General features: G+C 40.0%; 1 protein-coding gene across 2 annotated transcripts in view; it reads right to left on the reverse strand.

Annotated features, from left to right (window-relative positions):
- LOC122399821 (sodium bicarbonate cotransporter 3) overlaps nucleotides 1-2490 on the reverse strand; it is a 56881-nt gene extending 54391 nt beyond the window's left edge. The window contains exon 1 of one of the 2 annotated variants that reach the window (XM_043400809.1): nucleotides 2275-2490. The gene's annotated coding sequence lies outside the window, so the exon portion shown is untranslated. The remainder of the gene's footprint in view (nucleotides 1-2274) is intronic. The other variant, XM_043400802.1, reaches the window with a different exon arrangement.
- Nucleotides 2491-10612: the final 8122 nt, after the last annotated feature.

Here is a 10612-nt window from a genome sequence, read left to right on the forward strand (position 1 = left end):
CAATGCTTCTAAAATTTCAGCTAATTCGTGTATTGCATGAGGAAAGAAAGATTGCCCCTTTTGCATTGGCGTAGACACTGACCTCAATTCTTTCTGCAACGTTTTCCCCGCAGTTTCTAGCCCTCATCAGAAGACTTTGTGAAAGAAAAAAGATAACTTTTGTCTAATTAAATGGTCACACACAACAAAATCTACTCTTCCCTTCAATTTCCCAATTTCTTCTAGGTACATAATACCATATACCAAAATAACAAATAAAAGAGATGTTATTGTGATTTCCACGATTAAAAATCGACTCTAAGAGTGCTGTTGGACGCGAAGGAAATCGAGTAGGCACCCGGGGCACGTGTGCAGTGCAAATAGACGCGTTCAATTCGCGCGTAATCCGCAAACGTTTGCGCAGAGAAATTGATATCGCGTCGTCTATTTGCGCCGCACTCCGCAACGTCTCGCTAATTCATCCTCAAACAGCGAACTTTTCGGAGCGGTTGCGTTTTCCCCATTACCGTTAAGCGCGATATTTACGAGACCCCCCCTCGGCTCTATCGTACGTACGGCCGTGGATAAACACGTGTCGCGATCGAGGCGCGCGATATTTTTCCAACTATGAAAATTCTTCGATCGTATCGTTGCAAAACAACGACGCGTTTCGATAGAACGTCGACGACCGCTCGAAACCAGAGCCAACCGGTTGCCACTGATTCGATGCAGATTCCCAGGTGATTAGCCTTCGTTGTTATGATAATGAACGATTGTATGGCGATCGAATGCTCGAGACTCGTGTAATTTCTTTTTTCATGTTTCATAAACACAATATTATTTCATAAAACGAAAATATCGTAAGCTGGCTTGTGGATGGCCCCCTGCAGTTGACGACAGTCTGTGCACCTCACTGGGGTCACGAGAGTGGTATATTTGCTCCAATAAATATATGATTAATGTACTACACTGATTATAACAGTGTTTTGGTTCTTTTTATTTCAGATGATTGAATAAAATTTAGTTTGCAGTTTAATAGTTTTATGTAATAAATAGACACTAGGTAGAAGTTGCAAATGTTTAATAATAATTTCCAAAGGCTACTTTACTATTCATGATAATTTAATTTTGTAATTTGCGTTACTATTCTGCATTATTTTCATTCTATCTCGATGTTTCTTAAATTTCAGTTAATTCGTGTATTGCATGAAAAAAGAAAGATTGTCCCTTTGGCATTGGCGTAGACTTTGATCTCAATTTTTTGTGCAACGTTTTCCCCACAGTTTCTAGCCCTTATTACTGTTAACTTTATGTGGAAACTGATATTTTATTATATTATGACACAATTAATTTATTTATTGTCAAATGTAAGGGGAAATTCTTTTTTAAATAAATAGTACAAAGGAGAGGAGTGAATATTAATAATGTCAAGAATCCATGAATTTAACGCTCACTTTGCTGGATTGTTTCCTATATCATTGTTTTTTAAAAGATAATTCGTGTATTGCATGGAGAAAAAAAGATTGTCCCTCTGACATTGGCGTAAACTTTAATCTAAATTCTCTCTGCAACGTTTCCCCTGCAGTTTTGTAGTTCTTATTGGGAGAATTTGAAGACGTAAATATTAATAATTTTAAGAATCCATAAATTTAATTCTTACTTTGCTGCATTAACTCCATTCTTTCCCTTATCAATGTTTCTCAAATTTCAGCTAATTCTTGTATTGCATGGGGGAAGAAAGATTGTTCCTTTGGCATTGGCGTAGACTTCGATCTCAATTTTTTCTGCAACGTTTCCCTTCCAGTTTTGTAGTTCTTATTGGGAGAATTTGAAGACGTAAATATTAATAATTTTATCATTTTGACGCCCTTGGCCACATATGTGGACGTTTAGTTTTTTTTTTTATAATTATAATTACTGTCAATAATAAATAGACCCAAAAAAAGAAAAAAAAACCGTTCCTGGAGAGGTAAAGAATCCATAAATTTAATTCTTACTTTGCTACATTAATTCCATTCTTTCCCATATCAATGTTTCTTAAATTTCAGTTAATTCGTGTATTGCATGAAGAAAGAAAGATTGCTCTTTTGGCATTGGCGTAGACTTTGACCTCAATTTTCTTTGCAATGTTTTCCCCACAGTTTCTAGCCCTCATCAGAAGACTTTGTGAAAGAAAAAAGGTAATTTTTGTCATACACAACAAAATCTATTGTTCACTATTGTTGTTAATTTTCCAATTTTTCAAAAATTCAGTTTGCTTTAACTTAAAAGTAAAAATAAGTAAATAATACTCACCCTCTGTGTCGCAGGAAGACAGACTCGAACAGTTGGCTATCGATCGCGATTTTTTGTATCCTCTCGACGCGAGATCGCGATCTCTATCAGGCGGTCCACATCGCCGCGCGGAAAATTTGCACGTCGGCGCGCTGATCGAAATAGGGACGAGATCTCGATCACTGGCTCCCGGGTGTCTCCCACAGGAACGTCCTTTCACCTTCCCCAGGGGCGCAGGATCGCTTGCTGGAATGATAAATGAACGAAAAGATGGAAAATATATCCAGAAATTTTCTTTGTCTCTTGTCAGCCATGTTTCATTAATCAGAAGCCCAAATGTTCTTAAAATGAAAAGAAAATTATTTTTGTCACCATTGTTATATTAATATTGAGAATTTCTTTTATTGTTCATATCGTTAGGACAATTATTACTATTTACATTAATTGCTTTTATACCTTTTTTTATTTAAAAAATTTTGTAGTTTCATTTTTGTGAAAAATATATACTATTGATTTTTATACTTATTTTTATATTCATTTATATGTTTATTTTTTTAATTTTGTTGTTTAATTTCTGAAGACTGTGAGCAATGCATGTATTGTTGTCTTTGGAATTTTAATTATTCTTCCACATCAGAGAACATTTAGACTTCTATAGAATGTCTCGTGAAAAGATGGAAGATTGTACAGCACGAAGAGAGGAAGAATAGCCTCGTATTGAGGATACGAGTAGAATGGAGTACGATAGTGTCGAGTAATTTTTCCCCTGGCTGTAATGTCTGACCCAACACGAAGATCATTTTTCTCTGGAAAACACGAGCTCGATATCTTCACGTGTCTGACCGTGGCTGGGGAATTCCACTTTGGAGATTTCAACGTGGATACATGTTACTTCGGACCTGGAGTCTAATGATTAATAAAAGTGATATACAGGACGTTCGGCTACCCCTGGAAAAAAATTTTACTGAGGAATTCTAGAGACCAAAATAAGACGAAAATCAAGAATACTAATTTCTCAATTGAGGCTTCGTTAAAAAGTTATGAACAGTTGAGTCTGTAAAAGTTACACAAGTTGCGCATCTAAAGGTGCAACTGTTAATAACTTTTTAACGAAGCCTCAATCGACAAATTAGTATTCTTGATTTTCGTTTTATTTTGGTCTCTAGAATCCCCCATTAAAATTGTTCCCAGGTCTGAAATATTTCGTTAACAATTGTTCATATTTTATTCGTTTTTTAAATATAACTAAAATTAATCGTTTCAGAATATTTAAACACGTTCTAAAAATTCTCAAGCGCTCTTTTCAATCAGCAAAAATTTATCAAAAGTGATATCTGTCTTTTAAAAAATTCTTTCAGTGTAAATTTTGAATTTTATTAAAATTCGTTAGAAATGAAATACTCTGCGTTCGATTTGAATATTTTCGCGTACAATCGTGCCAGATAACGCCTTATCTGGGTTGTTGACGATGGCAGACGCAGAAATCAGACCAAACAATAATATTTTCACGTGTCTAGATCTTTCAAACATTATTTAAAAATTCTAAAAAGTGTCTCATTTGCTCCTAATAAAAGAAAACTCAAAAATTAGATCAAATCAAAGCAATTTCTTCGATCTCTATTTAGATAATATTCGAGTCTAAGAGAACAAAAAATTGAAATTTATTTATTATTTTTATATTTTATTCTCTTTGAAAAAATGCAATTTTTATTGTATAGTAGAGACTTGGAAATGAGAAAAATACTAACAGAATTATTTTAGATCTTTTCTATGCACTATACATATATAGTTCTTGTATAATAATTAATTTTTATTTCATTTCTATGATGCTTCTATTTTATATCTTTAGTCCACCATAAATTCTCCTCCAATTACTACATTAATTTGACTAATCACCTTGACTCTTTGTACAGTAACAGATAACCTAAAAATACTCCAATTCACTCCTCCTGGTCCCAAGTGTTATCTACGAAAAGATCCCTCCAATATTTTTTTACAATTTTTCTATTCAATTTTTGCTTCATTAATTTGACAAAAAAAATTTTTTAATTTGAATAGTTCTTTGCATTTTCACCCTTATACTATAACAAATAACCTAAAAATACTCCAATTCACTCCTCCTGGTCCCAAATGTTATCTACAAAAAGATCCCTCCAATATTTTTTACAATTTTTCTATTCAATTTTTACTTTTCCCTCATTGCACAATTTACCCCTATTCAATTTTTGCTTTTTTAATTTGACAAAAAAAATTTTTTAATTTGAATAATTCTTTGCACTTTAAACCCCTGTGCCATAACAAATAACTCAAATCTCACCAATATCACCTACAATATCTCTATTTTACTTTCCCCATTGCACAAATTACAAACAACATCTCTATTACCCTACAATCCCCCAAACAATAATCATCCGAGCAAACGTTTTCCAGAGAGCTCTAAAAAAAAGATTCGTCCCCAAACAGCGGTAAATTTGTCTAACAGAACTCGAGAAAGAGAAGGTCCTGACAGGTGTCAGTGTCGGTGGGAGAGACTCTAGGGTGAATCACCGGGAGGAAAGTTGAACGGACCTCGAGGTTTCTCTCCGGATCACGGCTGGGTGTCATCGTTTCTCCGATAGGGCGGTCGAAATAGTCGGCGGATTCGAAGGAACGACGGAATAGTTGAGGTTACGCGACGGATCTCGTTGCCGTTCGAGGCCCCGCTGGCGAACTGTCCGCGAATGCTCGAGCGTGCGGCGCGTATCCGCGGCGCGAGCATACTGTTACTCGCGGACAGTGGAGCCGCCTGCCTACCACCCTCATCGGTATTGATCCACGTGGTAGCCGCCTCGACGCTCTCCGAGCAGCCCCGCCGTCTCTATGCCGCGTCCACCGACCGACCATCTCGCGTCGTCCGCCGTCCCCCACCTCGTCCTTGTTATCCTGACCGAACGCTTTTTTCATCCCCCGCCCGCCAGACGTCGGTCGATGCCTCCGAAATCCCGTCGATCCTCCAAAGTGGAGGTTAAACGCGGGCCATTTTTTCAATAGACGCCATTTTTGTTTTGGGGGAAACTGTAACCTCAAAAATAGAAACACATCATAAGTGTTATCTTCTTTGGAGAGTGATTCTACAAATTTTTAGAACAATTGAGGAATAATTGCAATGAACGATGAGGAGTAATGGTCCCTAGCGAGAAGATGTCCAGTTTAGAGGTTAAGTCGAGGAGTCTATAGTCTAATCGCCAAGTTTCCAGCTCCCACGGGTTCCTTTGGCTGAGAAATAATTCCAGAACTGTGGGAAGAGAGGGGGTAAATAGCGTTACAAGGGAATCGAGGATTTGATCCTACACAGAGGGTCGCGATGTTCACGTTACTCCTGGAAGCGGAGTTGTAAAACTCCGGGGCCGTTCCCTGTGCGAAGGGTTGATGGCTGGAGGCGGTGTGGGATCATCATCTGCTCGGATGTAGGTCGTTGCCCCAGCTTCGCGAACAAAAACAGCCCCGACCGCCCGGATCCATAGTGTATTCTATTTACTTGTTTGCTTGCTCGGGTGAAACAAATGGAATTAGCTCGATGGCACAGTGAATAACAATAATGTTTGCAATTCCCGTGGACGAGGAGCGTGGATTTCCAGCTACACGCGGGCTAACGGAAACGGGGAATAGCTGTACAAATGAGTAGTAACTATCCATGTAATTTTCATCAAACGTAAAGTATGCCTCTTGCTGTCACATAAACTCGAATCAAATAACAAAGTAGAGTCGACAATCTGGGTCGAGTAATTGTTTAATAAAAGATTAGTGTTTAGGAATTAGATGGAATTAGCTTGATTTAGACGCCTAGTTTCGTGCTGGTTTAGACGCCTGGACATGCAATGTTAACGTCTTATACGGCACAGATACTTGTATTTAAGATAGGAAACATGAAGCAAAGGAACAGTGGGCGCAAATAATTAAAACTGAGAGAAGTTATTAAACTGCACAGTTGTTTATTTTTTAGTATAAATATAAATGCATGGATCTTGAGTCCTAGGATCCCAGTTGAGCAACATATGATAACTACTAATGGCCTCTGCTGTCCTTGGTTTGCCTCTGCTGGCCTTTGCTAACCACTGCTGCACACAGTTGACGACGTCTGCATATCGCTGCTGACTATAGCTGCCCTCTGTTGGCTTCTGCTGGCCTCTGCTGGCCTCTGCTAGCCTGTGTTGGCCTCTACAAAGTTCTACTGGTCCTTCCTGGCCCCTGGTGACTACAGCTGACAACACTGCTGGCCCCTGCTAGAACAGTAGACGACTCCTGACAACTTGGGACAGCATATAAAGGCTGCTACTACGTACTGCTGGCATCTGCAGACCTCTGCCAGTCTCTGCTGTCCTCTGTCAACCTCTGCTGGCATCCTGATGACCTCTGCTGACCACTGCTGACCAACCCTGATGTTTCTGACACCGTATAACGATTACAACTTGCTAGTGCTTGCCCCTGCTGGTCTCTTCTTGCCTCTACTGGCCTCCACTTGCCTCCCCTGCTGACCTCTGCCAGCATCTCCTGACGTCAGCTGACCACTGCTGACCACTGCTGACCACTGCTGACCGTTGCTGACATCTTCTGACATGATATATATATGTATTAAAGCTTTGTATAATGTAAATTATCGCAATAAGTGATGTAATTTCAAAGAATTCAATGTGTTATCATCATTTTTACCTTTCTTTTCCACTCCAAATCACTCCCTTAGTTATAAGAAACCGTTTTTTCGTTTAAAATTGGATTCCCGAAGCGATCAGAACATTTCCAAAATTTGGATGACCTTGACCTTGACCTTGACCTTGAAATTGTCTCAAGGCCATCCGGATTTCTAAAGTTTACGGAATTTTTCTAAAATTCGGATGGCCTTGGCCTTGCCCTTGACCTTGAAATTGGCTCAAGGCCATTCGGATTTTCAGTGTTCGAAATTTTTCTAAAATCCGGATGGCCTTGAACGAATTTTAAGGTCAAGGTCAAGGCCATCCGGGATTTCCAAAGTCCCCGGAATTTTTCTAAAATGTTGGCGGTCTTGCAAAGAGGTGGCACGTATCCTATAACTAAAGGATTGATTTGGAGAGGAAAAGGAAGGTAAAAAATGATGAGAACACATAGAATTCTTTGAAATTATATCATTTATTGCCATAAATTTACATTATACAAAGCTTTAATACATATATACATAGTCAGAAGTTGTCAATAAAGGTCAGCAGTGGTCAGCAGGGGCCAGCAGAGGCCAGCAGAGGCCAGCAGAGGGCAGCAAAGGGCAGCAGAGGCAAGTAGGGGCCAGTTGGGTCAAGCAGCAACATGTAGTAATCCTTATACGTTGACAGAAGTATACGGAGTGGTCAGCAGCGGTCAGTAGAGGCCAGCAGAGGCTGGCAGAAGTCAGTCGTAGTCGTTATACGTTGTCAGTAATATAAGTGGTGGTCAGCAGAGGCCTGCAGAGGCTGGGAAAGGCTAGCAATAGCCAGTCGTATTCGTTTTGCGTTGTCGGAAGTAACAGGAGTGGTCAGCAGCGGTCAGCAGAGGCCACTGGAGGCCCTGTAGGAAAATTCAAAAGGACATGTAGTCGTACCTTGTATCTCGTATCTTTTATATTACCTGTTAACTCAAGTCAGCCATCAGTAGGGGCATGCAGATACCAGCAGAGGCAAGCAGAGGCCAGAAGAAGCTGGTCGAAGTCAGTAGTAACCGTTATACGTTGTCAGAAATATAAGTGGTGGTCAGCAGTAGTTAGCAGAGGCTGGGAGAGGATGGCAATAGCCAGTAGTAATCGTTATTCGTTGTCAGAAGTATCAGCAGTGGTCAGCAAAGTCTAGCAGGGGCCTGCAGAAGCAAGCAGAAGCCTTCAGAAGCAAGCAAGGAGTAGTAGAGGCCAGCAAAGGGTAGCAGAGGGAGCTGCAGTAGCCAGTTGTAATCGTTATACGTTGTCAGAAATATCAACAGTGGTCAACAAAGTCCAGTAAGGGCCTGCAGAAGCAAGCAGAGGCCTTCAGAAGCAAGCAAGGAGTAGCAGAGGCCAGCAGGGTTAGCAGAGGGGGCTGCAGTAGCTAGCAGTATTTGTAATATGACGTCAGAGATGTCAGCAGTGGTCAGCAGAAGCCTGCAGGGGCTAGAAGAGACAAACAGAGACAAGTAGAACCTAGCAATGGCAAGCATAGACAAGCAGAGTTTTCAACTCAGTACTCTCAATAATTTAATTGAGTTATAAACGGTTCACCATCACCTGCAAAATGCTCAAATCCTTCGAGAAATAGTTTATTGATGTCGGTACTGGACACCGCTATTCTTTACTTTCCACCACAGTGGAACGTATTCCTACTAATTGTTTTTCTTCGTCCATGCATATAATTTTTCACGTTGTTTCACATCCCATGAAGCTTATATTCGTCAGTCTGTTTAATAAGCACAGACCAAAGCTTATTTAAATAGTAAATAAAAATTTGAAGTATCATTTAGCGTGTAAGATAACGAACTATTTGTCGACAAGCTTGAGCATTCTGTCGTAGATCGAATTGCAGTCTTATTATAGCATTGCATTTGGTACGCCATCTAACGTGAAGAATAGTGAATCATTTCTCGACAAACTTGGGCGTTCTGCCGTGGGTGGCGGTATATTTTTGTACAGAATTCGCCATCTAGTGTGGAGAATAGCAAGCTATACTTCTCAACGAATTTGGGGGTTCTACCGTACGATGGCGCTGCAATCGTGAAGTGGCGCGTACTTCTCCGTTTTAAAAATCAGCTATTGAATAAGATTATCAATACTATCAAAGAGACTGTATGACTTATGCTAGCAACTTAAAAAATAAACAGATGAAGTGTATCTGGACTTATCATTCCTTAAAACCCAAAATCAATGCATCTAGATTTAAATTAAAAAAGAAATAACCTGGTAGTTTAATAATTTGTCTTAGTTTTAACTATTTAAGCCCAGTTTTTCTTTTCTTAATGGTTCATATTATTACAAATTATATTCTCAAGTATGTCGTTGCTAGAAACCTATTGGAAGTGATGCATGAAATTTATTACGTCTCGAAGAACATGATATTGTAGTTTTAAGCCTGCAGAGACGTCCAATCGTGTTTGCCCTGGCGAATTCCAACATTCCGTCGCTCTAAAGGCACTACAATATCGCGGTATCAACTTGGCCAATATTAGAGACGAGAAACTCTCGAAGCTCCAAGTAAAACATAGGAGACCGTGTGTATTTGCTTCCACGGTGTCCCGGGCAGCTCGAAGGAAAGTAAAAGGAGAAATTATGGAACGAGCGACTCGTCATTCGGAGCCATTTAAGGGAATATTCCAGTCTAGACAAGCTCGCGTGTTCCTGGGAATTAAAACACAAAAGACGCCATGACACTTCTGCGCCGGACGTCGTCGTTTAATATTATTGCAGCGCCCCGACGAGCCTTGAACGTATAAAAAATACATTTTCAACTGGTTCTACTTCCCAACCTTTCGTAGCAACGCCAAAGACAAAAGTGGCGGTGGTAGGATCCGTGAAACAAGGTGGCAGGGTCGAAAGAACAACACGGAAGCGATTCGGGGATGGCCGTGGCACCGGCCAAGACGTGACAAGAGGATCAGATAAGGAATCGTGCCTCTTCTCCTGACGTTTCCTTTGTTTGGGAATTAAGATAAGGAGGCGAGGCTCGTGGGAGGAGGTGCAAGGACCGTGGATGCCCGTCTGTTTGAGATCGAGCAGGAACAAACCAGGCGCACCTCCTTTTCTTTCGTTCAAGTCAAATATTATCGGATACGTGCGCGTATCTGTGTGATTTACTTTGGACACCTGCGTACGAACGGACGAAACCTCGCGTCGCGACGCTCTGATACAAGTGTAGCGTCCTCTTGTTTGACATTCCACGCGATTTCCAAATCTCCCGCGGTGCATTGCACAATCCAACCTAAAACTTCAAAAGAAATTGTCAACTGGGATATTGCATACAGGATGGTCAATTTTAGGGAATATGTCACTAGAAATTAACTCTGGGGATATAAAGGAGGTGAGTAAACCTACCATTAGAAAAACACTGCCACATAAATTTTTCATTCATAACCTAAAAAAATTCACTTTCAAGATTAGATGTTAGAGAAAATAAGCCTAGATAGGAGCCTGTAAATATAAGATCTTGGTGTGCTAGGTTATTAATTCTAGGGATATAAAAGAGGTCAGTGAACCTACCATTAGAAAAACACTGTCACCTCGTCCACATGGATTTTTCATTCATAACCTAAAAAAATTAATTTTCAAGATCAGATGTTAAAGAAAGTAAGCCTAGATAGGAGCCTGTAAATATAAGTTCTTCGTGTGCTAGATTATTAACTCTAGGGATATAAAAGAGGT

This window comes from Colletes gigas, unplaced genomic scaffold (genome assembly GCF_013123115.1).
Source record: "Colletes gigas isolate AHSC1104 unplaced genomic scaffold, ASM1312311v1 Colletes_gigas_Sc00015, whole genome shotgun sequence".
NCBI classification, from domain to species: domain Eukaryota; kingdom Metazoa; phylum Arthropoda; class Insecta; order Hymenoptera; family Colletidae; genus Colletes; species Colletes gigas.